We start from the raw sequence: 20,223 nt of genomic DNA, 5'->3' as shown, positions 1-20,223 counted from the left end.
ATACCAAGTTTGGTTCCAAGTGTTTTGAAAATTTGTTAACGACGACGACGACGACGGACGCCAAGTGATGGCAACGATAGTGTATTTCTATTTATAGATTACAACAATAATTTCTAATTGGAAACGAAATACATGTCTTCACGTACTTTACGTTTGTTTAAGAACGATTCAAAACATTCAAGTATAAAAATATTAAAATTACAGTACCTGCTAAGACTCGTGTAAAATGTGGATTTTCATCATCAGATTTCTCAACAACTTGATATAGATTCTTAATATATGCATAGTAAATAATTAAGACACTGAATCAACCAAATCTCAGATAAATAACAGGTCACTCAAATTGCGCTGGGGTAATTATTATTGTGAGGAAAATAAAAAAAAAATAAGGACACATATTTGGGAAAGCTGTCCCATTTTTTTTTTTTTTTTTTTTTTTTTTTGTTTTACCGTAAGGTGGAAACAAAGGATGGAGCTATTTTGATCGACAGAGGTCGTTGTTATATTCGGATGGAACAGTTACCGTCCATCAGAAGTTTTATATATTCCAGATCAGGTAGCTGAAAGTTAGGCGCCTCGTTTGCAAAGTGGATGAGGTAGGTAACTGCATAGTCAGTAATTTAGAAGAAATTAATTCAACAATGCAACTTGATTCACTGCGTTCTTCGTCCAGAAAACGTATAGCCTGATGCGGTTTCTATATCAAAGGCTACGTGAGCTTTTGCCATTACTTGGTTGGCTTCCGTCGTCGTCGCCTGTTATCCGTTGATGCATTTTCAAATATCTTCTCCTCTGAAACTAATGAACCGATTACAACCAAATTAAGTATGATCTTAATAAAATGACTGTTGTGTTTTTATCCATGAGAGAAAGTATGGCCGCCGTCACTTAAAATAGAACATAGGAGTCAAACATAAGTTTTAGGAAATATCTCTAAAACCGTAAGGTTGAGCCAACTTCTGACATGAACTATCAGTGTTCAGCGTGAAGAGATCTATCTGTGGAAAATTTTCCGTGAATATCCATGGACTGATTTTGGAGTTATTGAGGTTCTCTTACGTTTTTTATATTTTTAATGCTTTCGTTTTTTTAACTCTTTTAAATCTCTGCAACTATTAAAATGGACTGGAAGTTGGCATGATTGTTTTTAGGTTTAGCTTTCCGCACAAAATCACCATTTGTATTTTTGATTTGTGAATAAACGTGACTGTCGTTACTAAAAATAGACCATAGAAGTTAAATTGAATTTTTTTTTTCAAATAACTCATAAAAGTTTAGCAAAAATCTGGCAAGAAGTAAAATTGTTTTTCATTATGAGATGGATCTATGCGAAATATTCAGAAAAATCCATTAACAGTTTCAGTTATGGCTCCTGAAATGGACTTTTACCGAATTGTACATTCTCAACTTTGAAAATCCTCTCCTCTGAATATCCAAAATGGATTGTAACCAAACTTGAGATGAATGTTCCTTACGATATCCTTAAAAATTATTGCGTGGGGATTTTGGATTTGGCTAAAATCATGGCCACTGTTTTAATAAATAAAGCATAAAGATGAAATGGAATATCTTTTTAGAAATAACTCGTTAATAAATTGATTGTGCTAGAGTAAAATTAAACACCACAATGAGACACACCCATGCCGAAATTTTCATAATGATCTTTTGACCGATGTCGGATTTATTGTCATTGAGGAGCCAAAAATGACCATCGAGATAACTATTTTTTTTTTATTTTGAGAACCGACTGGATACATAAGATGCTCTCTACCGATGAAACAATACTTATGGCGAAAGAACAGTAGGGTCAAGAGTTCAGTTATGAATTACTGCTTAAGGCTTCCAAGACTTTGTTGACAAGGTGAACGATTAAGGCTCTCTACAGTCTCTAGTTATTTTTGCCCATCATTTTGAAGAATTGAGTCAATTTACACATGAAATCATATCATCTTAAAAATCCGTTTATGTGTCAGATACATTTTGTTTCTTTGGGGACGTTTCATGTTTCAAAAAATAATGTTTTACAAATGCGTAAGCATGCAGGGGAGGGTCTAAAACGCGGAAGGGTTGAAAAAACGAAAGGGTTTTTGACAGTTTTAAAGATCATATTTTGAAAAGTACAATACCTAGAATAAAAATCTGAATATGAAAGGTATTGATAAGATTTATCTACTTGTATAAAAATATTAGGAAATAGTGTTATTAAGGTACCAAAAAGTTTACCAAAGGGTTTGAAATTCGCTCGAGGGGAGAACAAAATTTTATCTTTGAACTTAATTTCATGAAAACTCATAAGCTCTGGTGAATATCTATTTACATATTCTGAAAGATAATTTTATTTTCTATCATATAATAAAAATCTATTTTACACAATCATTGTTGAAACCCACAATTTTGACCGGAATGGTAAGCTATAAGAGTACGTAGATATTATTAATATTTTTAGTATTAAATTTTGATTCTAGGTATAGTCTAGGTATAGACACAAAAACGGAATCGCATGACATGATCAAAGACTTGTCTCTTTTATGATCATATTTGTTATTGCTCAATTACAGTTTAGTTCAACTAGATACAATTGTGATTGTAGATTTCTTTCGGTATTTTACGATGCCTATATACAAATATATTGTAGCGCGACTTTGTGAAATATGTATCAATTGTTTCAAATATGTATGCAAGCTTCTGGAAATAAGACCTACGTATTACGTTAACTTGGAATGCAGAGTTAGAATTTGTTTCCGAATTCATTCAAACATTATTTTATTATCAATATTTGATTTCTAGTACTTTTTATATACAATTAATATCTGGATTTAGAGCCTCCTATAAAAAGTTATTTTTCCAATCCCCGCTGTCATTAAAATTTCAGTACAAGAAATTTAAAGTGTGTAAGTTTGCGATTTTTACAAGTATGGTTAAATCGATTCAGACAGTGGAAAGTGAATGCGCAAGGTACTACATCGCAAAGAAATGGCATATTGACTTTTTTCTATCGTATATGTGTATTATTACTATTTCGGGAACCAGTCGCCTGCACATACAAGTATTGAAAATTTGCTGTCATGGTTACTGTGAAAACTAAAATTGATATAAAAATGATGTAAAACAATTTTTGAGCCTATTAAACAGCTGAATTTAGCATAGAGAGTAACGGAGACAGAAAATAGTGGTATGACACATATAGAGTCTCGGTTTCGTCCACCATTGTTTATGTTTATGACATCACAAGCACTGAGACAGGGGAAAATAACTCCTGTAAATTCTCGCTAATACTATGTTTGTTTTTTTAAACAATTTGTGTAATGCTATTATATATGTTTATTGATATTTTTGTATCTTGAAATTTGAATAAAAAAATATTTTCTGATATGACATATATCCTTAATTAAAGAGTGTACTTTAGAAAAGGTTACCGCTAACAAGCCGTGTTTTTGTTTACCTGCATGTCGGAATTAGCTTGTGAATAAAATTTTATTTTAACGACCGGATAATTCCCTGGGGACAAATGCTTTGATCTGCCGAAAATTTACCTGAAAAATGTTATTGGAGTTCGAGGGGTAGGTGTAAATTGTTTTGAAAACACAAGTTTGCATTGTTATCAAATGGTAGGGGGAAGATACATGTAAATTGGCAGTAAATTTTACATTTCATAGACCATTTTTAATAGTTAATATACATTTTTGGGGTGGGGCTATTTTGATGATATACTTTTCCCGTGGATTCCAATATACTTTTTTATAATATTGATTATAATATTAACTAAGTCGCCAAAACGAACTTTTGCGTTTTTGATCCGTTTCTTGTTATTATTATTATTATTATTATTATTATTATTATTATTATTATACTTCTGCAGGTAAAAAAATCAAACATGATCAGGGGACTTTTTTATAATATTGATTATAATATTACTTAAGTCGCCTTATTGTTTTTGATCCGTTTCTTCTTCTTCTTCTTCTTCTTCTTCTTCTTCTTATTATTATTATTATTATTATTATTATTATTATTATTCTGCACGTAAAGATTTCCTGGCGATTCCTCGGAGACGGTTTATTCGATTCATACCAAACTTGGCTCAAAAATCAAGCAAGATCAGGGGACGTGCGAGCCATTTCCGGAATTTCAAAATGGCTATGGCTTTCAAAATGGCCACCAAAATAAAACCCGGAAAAATGAAAAAGAAATCTATGAAATTAGTGGAACTCATTAGATGTATGAAAAATAATTGAAATCCTGTTCTTGACTAGCTGACATCATAGGCATAATTTTTTTGTCTAAAAAGCCGCCATTTTTTTAAATGGCCGCCAAAGTTTTAACATTGTTCGATTTCAAAGAAAATTGATATTTTGGGTAAACATGATATTCTTAATTCAATGGCTGCTTCAGATTTTGTCTAACATCCGCCATTTTTTTCAAGATGCCCTCCGAAATAGACAAAATTTAAACTTTGTTGGATTTCAATGAAAATTGATTTTTAAGATAAACATTACATTCCTAATTCAATGGCGGCTTGAGAATCTGACTGAACCCGACCATTTGCCGGTTTTTGGCGAATTTGTGTTTTGCTTGCAAACACAGTATCACTTGTTAATTTTTTTTTCTTAAAATAGTAATTTGATTTTGAATTTTGAATAAGTATTTAATTTTCGGCAAGACAAGCATCAAAATGTGCAACTAAATATTTTTTTAAATTTATCCTTAACTTTAAAAATGATATACGTTTACTGTAAAATTATGATGTAACGTATTTTTCATGACTATGGTTTAACATGAATTGTACATGTATGTTAAAATATTTTTAATGACCTGCTGACTCTTTAGTATATGATGAAAATTTGAAATACTATTGTTGTTTGACTCGTTAGTGTGTCTAAAAGATAAGCAATCCGATGGTAATTGTTATATATTACAATTAATTAACACTTTTACTTCAAGGAAATCCAGAAATAATGGTCTATTTGAGTAATTGGGATCTGAGTGATCTGTAAATAACACTAAAAGGTCGAGACGTCCTGTAAGCATGACTTGGCTAAGTGCAGTCAAAGAAATGTGGTCTTCCATTCTTGAGAGCGCTAGTGATGAAGAGTTCTATACCACTTAGGGTTTTTAACGTCCTTGACTACCCTGACAGGTCTTGCACGGAATATTTTGAAAGTGCTTTATAAAAAAGAAATTTAGATTTAAGACTATTGTTTTAAAAAAATGAGATAAAATATATGTTTTATGAAGAAAAGATAAAAGAGAAAAAACAATAACTGAATTAATAATTACTGCAATAAAAATAGTTTTGAACGGAACAGAATAAAAACATGTGAATATAATAAAGTATAAAAAGTTATATTCAGATTTATAGCTTTAGTTAAACAAAATGAATAAAATGATGATGATAATAATAATAATAATAATAATAATAATAATAATAATAATGAATTATTTAGTAATTTATTACAATAATTACAATTAGCTTTGAACTGTTAAACATAAAAAAGTAGAAAAGGAAAAACAGGCGACACTGGTCATATAGATAATATATCTAACGGTATACCCGTGAAGTAGGACTTCAGACTATACATAGAAAATTGGCGCAATAAACACAGGAGGATATGGGGAAGAAGTGTGTAATAACTATGTCGCCGTATGACACAAGTGACAAGTAAAACGTATACACAGGAAATAAGGGCAAAAAAAAAACAGGAAAAGGGGGTAATAATTACCATTAACGTATGACATCCAGAATACGACTGAAGTGTGTGAAAGAATAATAAATTTTGTGTAGAAAGTACTCTAAATAATTTTATCAACCATAAAAAGTATAGCAAAAAGTAATCAAGGGAACCAAGGTTACAGCGGTAATCAAAAGAATGTAATCCAGGAACAAATACCAGACATGGAAAACAGACATACACAACAAAGAACATAAAGTAACTAAAATCATACATACAAAGTAACAAAAACAAATCAGTAACTCGGACTCCACTAAAAACTGGGAGCATGGACCAGGTGCACCGGTAGGGTAAGCGTCAAAGTTTAGGAAACCTTGCAAGCAAATATAACGATAACGTAATCTATTTGACAAATAACAAAGATGGATAAGGAGTAATGGCCATCGCCACTGTACATATCCTAACATGCATAATGTCTCCAAAGATGGTCTTCTTCCTTTCATGCAAAAATCTCTTGGACTTCATCATATTCGAACTAAACTCTATTCTATACGTCTTACATTACTACACTCCCTTTACAAAACAATTCTTGACACTCCAGTTTCTGAACCAGTTTTTTTTTTAACCTTCCTGATCATTATACAGACATGTGGCCATCATTTTAGATGTTGATTGCCATAGACTCGTTTAACCAGTTTTTGTTAAAGGTCAAGATGAAGAAAAACGATTCCCCTTTTTACACAATAAACTGATTCACATGTTTAAGAGGGTTTTATAACGATAAAATTACCAGCTCGTGGTAAAACAATGATAAAATAGAATTTCCGTTATTTATTTCGATTCTAAAAGAACCAATTTATTCATATTTTTAATAGACGGAGCCTACGTGTTGAACGAAATGTTTATCGTGTATTTATCACTTATCTTTATCATGGCTGTTGTCTAAAAAGCCTTGAAACACGCCATATTAGAATATATAATAAATTGTTCCAGTGGTATTAAATTGTTTTAATAATCTCTTGTAGCTGCTTGAATCACGGTCTTTATGTACCTGCAATTGCACATATATTACAAATGTTATTTTTAGTAAGAGTAATCTAGTAAACCAAGATTTTAGCGGAATCAAGAGGATGTAATCAGGGGACAAAGACTAGACATGGAAAACAGCCACACACAACAAAGAACATACATGTAAATAACCAAAATAATACGTACAAAGCAACAACTTCTATACTGATGATTTCAATCTTATAGAAATATAACCCTGTTTCCAGAAGCTTAATTGCACTTAAGATATGAATAAGTCAGTCGAATCCTACTAGTTTCTTCTGGCTGGTTTTAACCCTTATCCGACTGCCCTATTGGACTTGAAATTTATTTCCTTAACTTGTTTCATTGGCACGACATTGTAAAAGCTCTAATACCTTCATATCTTTATAAATCAATGTTAAAGAATTTGAGGGAGACATTAAAATGCTGTTTTGTTTTTGTTTTGCTTTTTTATAATTTTATAAAATATGTTTTTATGTTATTTCATTATCTTTTTTTTCCTGAATTGCAAAATGTACTTAGGAATAAACACGACATATTTACTAATTAAGCGTGGAGTTTTTGTAATCGAGTGTAATGGTATTTAAAGATACCATTTTTTCATTAACATGATATTTAAATATTTATCTATGGAAGTCTATTTCTGTCATCAAGATAAATAAAAGTCGCGAAAAATTATCTCGAAAAGTCGTGATAATTGGTGTACTTGGTCGACATAAATGACAATTTCATCTCAAAACGTCACGATAATTTTTCGTGATAGTTAAGATAATTATGTCGACCGTTCCAGTTAATTATCACGACTTATAGAGAGTCATGCCAATATGTAGCCTCGACATAAATATTTCCGCGATAATCATGACATAACAGCTTATTATTGTGATAAAATCTCAACTTGTCGTGAACGTATTGATATCTGTCGACATTAAACTATCGCAATTTTGTAGTTTAAAGTTATGAAAATGCCAAGTAGTGTCAGCTACAAAATGTATACATTGTGATAAATCATATTGACTTTTTTGTGAAATAACTTAAATTGTTGACGTAATATTTCGACGAACGCGAAATTTTGTGATAAGTTATCGTAACGTACCACGAAAAACTAGCTTTTGTCGAGATATAAAGTCAATAAGCCAAGTTAATTCACGAAAAAATCAACATGATATATCGCAACTCATATGTTTTGTTGTTAACACTACTTGGCATTTTCACAACTTTAAATTCTCAGATTGCGATAGTTTATGTCGACAGATATCTTAGACCTCATAACTTTTACGACCAGTTGAGATAATATATCACGATTTGTCATGATAATTAGCACATAAAGTCGTTGTATTAGTATACAGTTGTCATAATTTATCGTGAAAATATTTAATGTCAAAGGCACAATTTGTCGTCTGTTCCCTTAAAGTCGCGATAATTCATGTAATTATATCGAACGGTCGACATAATTATCTTAACTATTGCGAAAAATTAGCGTGACTTTTTGAGATAAAATTGTCATTTATGTCGACAAAATACCCAAATTATCACGACTTTTCGAGATAATTTTTCGCGACATTTATTTATTACGATGACAGAAATAGACTTTCATATTTATCTTTGTCTATTGAAGGTGGTTAAAACATCAATGTATATACTTATAAAGCATTGTGGTATGCCTTTGACAACTATTAGGACCTCAAAATGTATAAATATATCAATCGGTAAAGTTTCGTTATATTATTTTTATTTTCACATATGTTGTAATACATAACGTTATTGTTTCCTAAACCAGACGTTTTTCCGAGAAAGAAAGACATGCTTACCCACCATCCTGGGCACCTGATGTCACCAATAAGTGAGTTCATATTGCAAGTTCTTTATTTATTTAATTATTATTTTTTTTAGTAATTTATTTATTTTGTGTGCTGTCTTGTGTTTCTTATACTAACTATTTTACTTCTATATGTAGGGATTACGTTTCATTTTCTTGTCTCTAGCTACAAAGTGTATGTGAAAGGACTCGATTTCTTTTTTCAGGTATTTTCGATATACTTGGATAAATGTTTACGCTTCGGTATTTCATGTCGCTATATTTTATGAGAAAATTAACTCAAAAGCACTCTTTGGAAATTGTAAAATAATGATAAAAATTATAACCGTCAGTAATTGGTTATCATTTTATCTTAAAATATGCAAAAAGCTAGCTCTTTCATGTAATGATAAATGTGCAATAAAAGTTATGGAACGTACTCTTTTAACAACAACCCGTCGAATGAATAGCTCAATAATTAGCAATATTTGATATTATTTCCGTCAGTTTGTTTATGTTCAGTAATGGTTGTAATAGCCTGTCAATATTTTTTCGAAAGGAGTAAATGTTCGGTTCAATACCTGTACATGCTTTGTTTGTTATTAGTTGGGCCGCCCATACACCATCAGGTATAAGCACCTTTGACGTCATTCCTGAGCAAAAGGTGAAATTTATTTTCTTTTTCTCGATTATTGTAAAACATGAATAAAATATATTTTGATTATAATGTTTTCTGTAAGTATGTTACGACATTACGATGTTTTGTTAATATTTTACAAATTTTATTGTCAAAACATCGACAATGGGATCATGCACAAGTTATCCAACTTAAAACACATTTCCCCTTAAACATGATAAATCATACCTCATAAGACAATAATAAATTCAAATATAAACATAATTTTCCACTTACATGAACATGTTACACTCCTTGAAACGTTTACGTTCTCCATATGAATCGTTTATCGTGCGTTGCCTAGCGTTTTGCGTAAATTTAAACGGATGATGGCGCAAGACAAAAGTGTTCAATTAAACGCACGTTAGTAGCGTTCGTTTATTTTTGTAAACGCAATAATTGTTTTTGTTTTTTTTTGTTTTGTTTTTTTGGTTTTTTTTTAATTTTTTTTCAGCTGTTATTTATATACTTTAGGTATAACTTTCTGGTATTATTAACATAATTTTTTTTTCCTGTTTTCATTAGCACGCGAACAGCGAAGAATGTTCGCTCGTAGTGCGTTAAAGCGCACTGAGATTTCAAAATCTTGAATTTTTTACGGAGTATGATTCTTTCTCTCACTGATAAATCAAAATTTGTTGTACGTTTATTCCTTTCCCTGTCTATAAAAACAAGACGTAAATAAAAATTTAAATGTTACGTCACAAACGTCGTTTGTTTAACCATGAGAAATCGAATCCCGGTGAGAGCGAAATACAGTGAAATTGCAATTTCCCATCAAGCTTATTACATGTATGTGGTGTAAATGAACATTAATTTCTTAAACTGGAATGTCTTTGCGTTCTTTCTCTTGAAATTTCTATCGATGTTTGATACTTTTTCTCTCTTTTGAAATTTTCTCTTTTAATTTTGTGAGGCTCTGTTTGCCGAAATTCTTCTGTTTTTTTTAAAAGACATTTTGATTTTACCTGCTAGTGAGATAAGAGTGAGATGAGTCATTCTAAAAAGAAAGTGCAATGGTGTTGTCCCTGTAGGCTGGTGGATGGAAATTATTTAATAAATATACAAACTTTATGTTTTCTGACGTGTTTTGGCTTAAATATGAGGAAAATATATGAAATCATAACATATATATGGTTAATAATATTTTCACCCTGATAAGTAGGCATTTTCAATCTTTACAATTGTCTAGGAATCTAAAAATGGATCAAACATTACACATAAAGCCAATAATTTAGCATGTTGATATCTAAATTTGATTTTGTAACATTCCAAAAATTTATATATCTTATAAACATGTTTTTGCCATTGAACATGCCCCCATTTTTTTGTCTTTGTTATAGCACCCAAGGAAATTGAGGGGCATGGTTTGTCTTGCTTTGAATAACAACTCAAAAAATAGTTTTTCATCTACCCCATAATCCAACATAATCAAATTGCAGCAGAAATGTTACAATGATTCAAAGTCAAAAAATGTGAATAAAACCGACTGCGTACTTCTTTATACGGTCTTTGGTCTAACATTGGTATACAGTCAATAAAATGCTAAATTAATTAATCCTCATTAATGAAATATCACAATAAATGATAGCAATTGGTGACATGTGGTTTTTTTTTTATGAAGGGTGCAGTTGTTTAAATATTGAATGGAAATTTTCTTATATTTATCCAGGGTGTGACGGTCCTTGGTAACAAGAAAAAATGTTACTCAAAGAACTAAATACATTAGACGAAAGACTTTTTATGAATTGCTGTATATTTAAAGATGGAAAAAGAAATGAACAAAGAAACAATACTTTATAATAGATAACACCGAAGAAATTATAAAACCAAAGCTGATACAGTAATTGTATATTATTTTACTTTGTGTAAGACAATTTTGTTTGTTGTTTGACCGAAGACAATTATTTTGTTTGTCCACGCTTACCCTACCGGTGCACCTGGTCCATGCTCCCAGTTTTTAGTGGAGTCCGAGTTGCTCATTTACTTTTGTTACTTTGTATGTATGATTTTAGTTACTTTATGTTCTTTGTTGTGTATATCTGTTTTCCATGTCTGGTCTTTGTTCCTGGATTACGTACTTTTGATTACCAATAAGTTTATATTTTTCATAATTATTATATGTTTATCGATCTACACATTTCTTATTTAAGAATCAGATATTCCTAACCCTATTTCAGGGGTACTTTAGAAGAAAAATGTTTCTGCAAAATTTTTATTACTCCAAAGACAGGTTGTGTTACATCAAAGGCAACTATTTTGTTATTCCATGGACATTTATGCATTAATGATCCATTTCATTTGTCATATGGTTTATTTTGAAAAAACACAACTAAAATTTTGATCAATTAACTTCTCAATTGCGAATTAAAATTTATTATACTATTTGCGGGGTTCCTTTTGAAGGAAAAAGAGTTTTGTAATATTTATCTTATACCAAAGACGACATTTGTTACACAAAAGACATTTATTAAGTTATCCCATTGGCATTTATGTATTAATAGTGCATTTTCTTTTCTTTTCAAGATGATATTTGGATTTCAGTGTATGTTTTGCTTTTTACTTCCCCTATCTAAATTAAATGGTACTCTATTGGAACGCCAGGAGTTTGAAAGACGATTAATATTCTAGAAAGAATAATCAAGGGAACCAAGGTTATAGAGGTAATCAAAAGAATGTAATCCAGGGGCAAAGACCAGACATGGAAGAGTAATTAAGGGAACCAAGTTTATAGCGGTAATCAAAAGAATGTAATCCACGGACAAAGACCAGATATGGAAAACAGACATACACAACAAAAACATAAAGTAACTAAAATCATACATACAAAGTAACAAAAGTAAATGAGCAACTCGGACTCCACTAAAAACTGGGAGCATGGACTAGGTGCACCGGTAGGGTAAGCGTCCTCTGCTTTTCTAGAAACACCCGCCGAGTTGCTCATAAAAAGTCAAGTCTGGGGTAGACAAACGAGGAAAGGAAAACTATGACCCGTTGAATAAATCAGTTTTCATGGTGCTGATGGATACACCATAACGATCCACGAGTTCATGATGACGTCCATAAAACTTCTGTAGTGATGACTTCAATCTTGTAGCAACATAACCCTGTTCCAGAAGCCTATTTGTTAGAGTTCTAGCGCGATACAAAAAGTCTGCGTAGTTTCGGCAAGCTCTGGCATAACGTATGAGTTGTGACATGAACACTCCATACGCAGGAGCCGAAGGGATGTTGCCACTGATTGTTGAAAGTTGACAATTCTGAATGAAAAGTCATCACGTTTGTCATAAAGTTTGGTCAATAGTTTTTCTTTATCATCGATTTCTAAGTGTAGGTCAAGATATGAGGCTGACTTCACAGTGTCTGTATCATCCTTTATATCAAGTTCTTTTGGGTAGATGGGATGTATCAAATCCCCGAAATTAGGATTGTTTAAAGATAATACGTCATCTATATAGCGGCAACTGAGATTGAAGGATCTAGCCAAACGATATTCTTTCTTTCTGATCAGATCAGCTGTCAAGTCAGCCTTATAAGAGTGAAGGAATAGGTCAGCAAGTAAAGGAGCACAATCTGTTCCCATTGGAATGCCGACTGTTTGTTGAAAAACATCTCCACCACACTGGACAAATATGTTGTCGATTAAAAATTCCAGCATTTTGTAAACATCTTCCTCTGTATATTTGGAAGATGATTTGGAATTATTTCTTACAAAGTATGAGGAATCTCTACCAAGAACTATATATTTCAGGGGTACTTCAGAAAACAGACATACACAACAAAGAACATAAAGTAACTAAAATCGTACATACACAGTAACAAAAGCAAATAAGCAACTCGGACTCCACTAAAAACTGGGAGCATGGACCAGATGCACCGGTTGGGTAAGCGTCCTAGGTATAACAACTTGGTCCATATAACATATAGTAAAAAGTTCAATAATTGCATGATGAAACATTTCTTTTTTAAGGGATTGTTATTGTATTGTAACAGGTATGGCGAGTGGTCCGTTGGATAAGATGGCTCTCGGTTTTAAATATTACGTTTCTGTGTATACTGTAGGCATATGGATGTTGAACAAACCAATTAAAAATAAACGATTAATTTATTACAATAAATGCGTGTTCTATTCAGCAGGATAATAACAGAATGATGTTGACTCCTAGTGATAGCAGTTTCTGTTTCTTTAATAAAATGTACGCCTTGTGTGACTTGTTATGTTACCCTCATCCTAGTCCAAATGTAATACTAATGGTATTCACCAACTAAAGTTAATAGTTCCTAGTTCCTAATTTCCAAGTCAGGTTTCCATTGAATTCCTCCGGTGGTGCTCCTATATTGGCGGAAAATATCGTATGATATTGTAAAACGCAATAAACGTCAAACGACACTATCGGTGTGGTGGGGGATTGCATTAATGATGGTTTCTTGCAGCATTAAGTCCTTCCCATGGCTGTTTCCCTATATTTCAAATGATGTTGACAGCACTGCAGCCAAATGCAATCTGCCATGTTCGACGAACTTGCTCCGTATTTATACCTTCGAAATTATTCATACACTGGCTCATGATAATGATTACATATAAGCAAACAAAAGAACCTTGACTCATGATATGTCCCTATTGTTATTTCATAGTTGTGTAAAGATCCCTCTGGTTCTCTTCCATGAACTCGTTCTTTTTCTATAAAACTCAAATTAATCGGCTAGCATTTCCATTGACGCTGCTGCTATGTGAAGTGGTGAAATACATCACTACAAATAGTCCATGGTCCCAAATATCTATAGGTTTGAAATATCGGAATAAATATCGAAACTGCTATCAATCTAGGAGTCAACATTTACATTAAACAATATCAAGATCAACATATAACTTAAACCTAGCTTGAAAACTTATCAAAAGATTGTTAGTTTGTTTGTTTGTTTGTTGGGATTTAACGCCCGAGCAGCAATATTTCAGCTATATTCAGGCGATGAACATGAAGTGGATGATAAAATGAACATGAAATGATGATGAAATAAAAAATGGGACGGGACACAAGGACAATGGGGTCGAGCAATTTTGATTGCCACTGGAAATAGGGAGAGGTGGGTAGAGTCGGGCAATTTAGCCTCCTGTAGCAGAGCCCTCTGGTTCCTACTCCGGGAGAATACTACAGTAGGGTTTTTTTAACGTGCGAAGAACGTGGCATCTTACCCAAAACGGTGCACCACTATTGTTTGCGGTCAGGTTTTCCGTTTTATAGCCTGACAACCCCAGCATGTAACACGCCAGGGGTACCCCATTCCACCACCTGGGGCACACAACCCAGTTGCTCTGTGTGCAGAGCGCCCTAGCCCCCGGCTATGGTTCTGAGCATTATTTAGTCGCCTTTTACGACAAGCTTAGCGCTGCTGCAGGCCTATTCTTTTGACACCCGGACCTGCACGGGTCTATGAAATGCCATCCCCAAAACCCAGAAGTAAACGTAAATGACGTCATTCATAAACATTGAAGACAGTGTCATGCTGCTTGGTTAAAAATATACCATAATAATCAATATTTGACGTGTGGATAATAAATCAAACTTGTCAATACTCTTCAAAGGTAATGTTTTTTTTTACATGCATTATGACTCTTCTTAACACAGAACCCAGTAACAAGGAGACCTCATGCATATTACAGTATTGATGCTTCACACTAACATCATGGTACCATAACAGAAATTCAAAGAATATTTTGAAATAAGGTATTATTCTGGAGATTTTACATGCTTGATTTCGACTACAATTCGCACCTGGATATGAAAAAGACCAATAGCAAAAATCATGACGCTTATATATAGTTTTTTTTATTGTTATGAACCCATATTACATTGCTAACTCTGTAATGTTCAAAAACGGTCTATATGACGTATTCCTGTCTTATAATGACTGAAACAATCTGTGTTATACCAAAGACATTTGATGATGAATTTAAACACACACCTTAACTTTTGACTGATTTGTACTCTACTTACTGTGGAGATATTTTGCACAATGAATATTCGGAATCCGCTGACAAAAAAAACTAGAACCATTCGTTTCTGCAAAACTTTTTTTTCAAAACTCCAACCCAGGATTGAGAATGACCTTGTCACTTTTGTTATTGTAGTGTATTTCGAACCAGTTCAGCTAGTTCAACTCTTCCATGTTTATCTTGCTTTTTTCATGGCAGAAAGTCTAAACTGCTAATACTTTTTTTATTTTAAATTTTATTTGGGTGTAGTGTTATGCCAATTCTGATGAATCAGTGTAGGACCCGTCAAAGACATATGGCTGCGATGCAGTTAAGATGCAGTTAAAGAATATACTGATTCTGACATTGCTGATGATCCCGAAGATGCAGTAAAAATCTGCGCAGCAGTTTAACGTGCAGCCGCCAAGAAAGCGACAAACACAGAGCTATACTCCTTATCCTAGGTCTGCACCAGCGTAATCCAATCCAGGAGTATTCGATGGAATGTCGAACAGGCAGCTTTTTCTTGGCGCTCAATCAGGAGGCTTCTACCCTCGTCAACCAGCCTGTCCTGCCCAAAGACCGATTTACAACAATGTCAACAGTTACAGGCCAGCATTCGGTTCTACATTCAACGGATTGTGCTATTCGTGCGGATTCACGGGTCACATATCTAAATTCTGTCCATACACCCATCAATATCAGCAGAGACAGCCACCAAGTGCTACAGCAACCCGTCCAGACAACAAGCATTGAAGTTCCAGTTCAGACGACAAACTTTGTACAAGTTGAGTATTTACTGTACAATTTCAAAGAACAATGTGAAGTTAAAAACATTAAAAATACTGCAAGACAGGTTGAAAAATTCTGTAATATTTTGGAGAGAAGTTTTAAAACCTTCTGATTTCATTCTAGATATTGTCCAAAATGGGTATAAGATAGAATTGTTTACTATTTCAGATAGAGTTATATTGAAAAATAACAAGCGCGCTTTAGATCAGTCAGATTTTACTGAAAAGGCTATTTTTAGAACTATTAGAGAAAAATCTTGTTCATGAAACTTCCTTTCCTCCTTATTGTGTTAACCCTTTATCTGTTTCTATGCCAAACGGTAGAAATCCCTGATTAATCTTGAATTTGCGTCATGTTAACGCTTGTTTGGAAAAGAGAAAAGTAAAATTTGAAGGTACAGCAGAAGGTTTATCATTCGCAATGAAAGGCAATTACATGATTAAATTCGATCTGACTAGTGGATATCACCATATAAATATACACCCAGAATTTTATACTTATTTGGGTTTCTCCTGGAAATTTGGTTCAAAGGCCAGATATTTTGTCTTTAGCGTTCTACCTTTTGGTAGGTTTGTTTTTACTAAGGTGTTAAGACCACTAGTTAAATATTGGCGATCTAACGGGATAAAGGATATTGTTTACCTTGACGATGGGCGGACTTGTGATAGTTTAGATGACTGTCAAAAAATAGCTAAGGTGATGCAAAAAGATCTTTATGAAGCAGGTTTTCTGGTTAAGAGAAAAGTCATTGGGAGCCTTCCCAAATTATTGATTGGCTAGGTTTTAGGTGGAATCTTCGAGACGGTACTATAGATATTCCAAAACAAAAGTTAGAAAACTTGCGTGAAAAGGTTCTCTGCATACGTTCTAAGCAGGTAGTTACAGCTAGAGAGCTTGCATCCGTTGTACGATATATTATTTCATTACGATTCGCGTACGGTCCCATTTGTCAGTTCTTTACCCGGCAAATATCTATGTTAATTACTCAGAAACTTTTCTGGGATAAGCCGGTTCACCTTAACGGTTTGGCGCGCTCGGAGTTAGAATTTTGGTTTCGTAGCGTGTTTTCCTTTCCACCGCATGTAAATTCACCTTGGCTTCGTGAACCGGAACGTATTATTCATACGGATGCAAGCGATCTCGCTGGTGCAGGAGTGATGCTAGGTTCTGTGAATCAGACTTTCCACTGTATGTGGGACGATTTTACAAAACTCCAGAGTTCTACTAATAGAAAATTAAAAGCTGTAGATTTAGTTTTGCTTACTTTTTGAGAACAGCTCCGTAATAAATTCGTGAAATTATAATAATCAGAACGTTGTCAGAATAACTCATATAGGTAGTATGAAACCCTGTATCTATTTATAAGACATGTTTGCTATTTAATATAGACTTATCCTTAGCTTGGGTACCACGTGAGTTTAACGAAGAAGCAGATTTTTACAGTAAACTGTTTAATTTTGATGACTGGAGTGTGAATTATCATATCTTCGCTTATTTCGACAAAATTTGGGGTCCTTTTACTTGTGATGTTTAATGTTGCGTTTCTTATTTTTATTGATTAGTATCATTTATTATTCTGATATTTATTACAGGTACTACCATTCGGAGCCACTTGGAATAAGTTGCAGGCCTTTCGGAACCACAGAGAATTTTCGGACATTTGAAACTTTTGCCCCATATTGTGAAAAAATCTAAAGCAGATTCTACAAACAAAAAAATATGACTTATTTTTCTAAAATTTAAACAATGGTGTATTGCTCATAGGTTTTCGCATTTACCAGCTTCGGTATCCTCTGTTGCTCTTTTCCTTGACGGTCTCGTTCAGCAAAATGTTTAACAACCCTTGTTCTGATGAATTTCTTAATCTCATTCTTGAGGGAGGTAAACGTATTCTTTCAAAAACATTGAATAAAAAAGAACCCATCACTACCGAGATTTTGTCTAAATTGGTACAATTTTATACTTCGGAATGAAAACAACCTTGTAAGATTACGTATTTGCGTTTTGTGTCTTTTAGGGTTCTCTGGTTTCTTAAGATTCAGTGAATTGTCAGTTATCCGTTTGTCCCATATTTCATAGCATAGTTCACACATTCAAATCAAAATTCCCAATAGTAAGACTGATATCTATCGACGTAGTAATTCCGTTATCATACCTAAAACTGGCAACACTGGTTGAGAAAATATATTTTACTTGCAGGATTAGATCTACATTCAGATAATTTTCTTTTTACTGATGTAAATGTCTTTAAAAGTGAACAGAAATACTTAGCTACCAATAAAGATAAATCTCTTTCTTATACTAGAGCGAGAGAAGTTCTTTTGAATGCCCTTCAAGAAATAGGCTTAGATAGTTCTAAGTGCGCTTTACATAGCCTTAGAAGTGGGGGCGTATCTGCAGCAGCCAATAACAAAGTCCCAGATAGACTATTAAAAGTCCACGGTAGATGGACTTCCGACAAGTCCAAAGTCGGATATATTAAAGATAGTCTTCAACAACAGATTTTAGTTTCCATGAACCTCAGTCTTTAATTTTAATATCACTCCCATTTCTTTGACATACGATCTTGTAACGAACGCACAACCCTATTTCGTCTTGGTTTTTTACTTTCATATTAGCGAAGAAAAGATTTATTTTCGGATGAGTGTAACGAGGGAGAGAATAAAAATGAATATTCAAGTACTTTAATGTTAATTGACAATTTACACATAGTAATATTGAAATGCCTTTTTATGCTTACTGTGCAATTATGATGATAATTTCATAGTTGCTGAATATTGAACAATCAATTAAAATGAAATTTTATTTTTAAGATGCAAAAAGATTTGAATGATTGCGATACATCGCTTATTATAATGTTTATGGTGCATCTTTTAAAAGTTCCTGACGTCTGAAATAAAAAAAAAAATCTTTCGTATAAGTAGATATGATCACGTCTTAAAATGTCATTCCAAAATTAAGAAGTTGTATAGGCGTGATGATTTTTTTCACTTTTTACTTCTCATTTTTCTGTACATTTTTGCCCTCTTAGTATTTGCAATTTATTCATTTAGAACTTTATGTGGATCGTTTTGCCTACCTTTATAGAATGATAAATCAAAATCCTGTCATAATCCATGGAAATATCAGATACTAGCTCCGGTAATTAATTTATGATCAATGGCGGTAGAAATAACGTTTCTATACTTTTCGTATGAAGTAAATTGCTTTCTGATACGAAATATGAAACAGCGTAATGTAAAATTTAGTCGATTATTATGAACCAAGTAATTAAGCGCACAAAAACGCATAACATTGTATTTTTAAAATACTAATCTATGCTATAGTGTTGATAAGTATTTATATAGCTCTGAGATACAAAATGAGGTTTTTGTATTCAAGTGAAATCAGTGCGGTATCCAAAACTGGAAGGTGAAATCATAAAATTGAAACAGTGAGTTAGAGAGACAAACATTAAAAAAAATTAAAAACAAGAAATGGTTCATCTGGTACCGAAGTAAGCGAAGACAGAAAAAAGTTTTAAAAGTGTTAAAAAATTCATATAGTACTTGTAAGCTTTAATCTAGTTTGTCAAGGGTATCGTCTATTCGAGCTGATTATAATATGTGTCAAAGCAGGTTCTGCCAACTTGCGCAATATCTAAGACATGACCTAAGATTAAAGAATTAAGACATATTGTGTAATAAATAGAATGTGGTAGTGAGTATTTGCATGTAGTCAATTTTTATAAACAACATTATGTGAATTATACCCAAAGATATATACACTTTCTTTTCGGTTTTATTTAAGAAGAGGACATTAATGTAAATGACCTTTCAAGCAACTCGGCAATTGTTTCTAGAAAGGCATTGGACGCTTACCCTACCGGTGAACCTGGTCCATGCTCCCAGTTTATAGTGGAGTCCGATTTGCTCATTTACTTTTGTTACTTTGTATGTATTATTTATTACATTTTTTTTTTGTTGTTGTTGTTGTGTGTCTGTTTCCCATGTCTGGTTTTGTCCATGGATTACATTCTTTTGATTTCCGCTAGAATCTTGGTTCCCTAGATTATTCCTTGAATATTAATTCTACTCAATTCAAAGCAACGTTCTAGTTCTCGTGGGTCACTGTTGACCATGCCATAGAGTCAATATCTAAAAACAAAGAAGCATTGTGTATAATATATCCAATATCTATCAAATTTCACTTCACTTTATTTACAGAGTAAAGTCATATGAATAAACGACTTGTGGATATCTATATAAATTTTTCAAATCTACATCCAAGT

The 20,223-nt window shown here is 32.9% G+C and overlaps 1 pseudogene; it reads left to right on the top strand.

Annotated features, from left to right (window-relative positions):
• Positions 1-17,782: 17,782 nt before the first annotated feature.
• On the top strand, positions 17,783-18,484 carry LOC148609616 (uncharacterized; annotated as a pseudogene).
• The last annotated feature ends 1,739 nt before the right edge of the window (positions 18,485-20,223 follow it).

Source organism: Perna viridis, chromosome 8 (assembly GCF_037379345.1).
Source record: "Perna viridis isolate PV_CMFRI_1.1 ecotype Kerala chromosome 8, ASM3737934v1, whole genome shotgun sequence".
NCBI lineage: Eukaryota > Metazoa > Mollusca > Bivalvia > Mytilida > Mytilidae > Perna > Perna viridis.
This window is presented reverse-complemented; position numbering and strand designations above follow the sequence as displayed.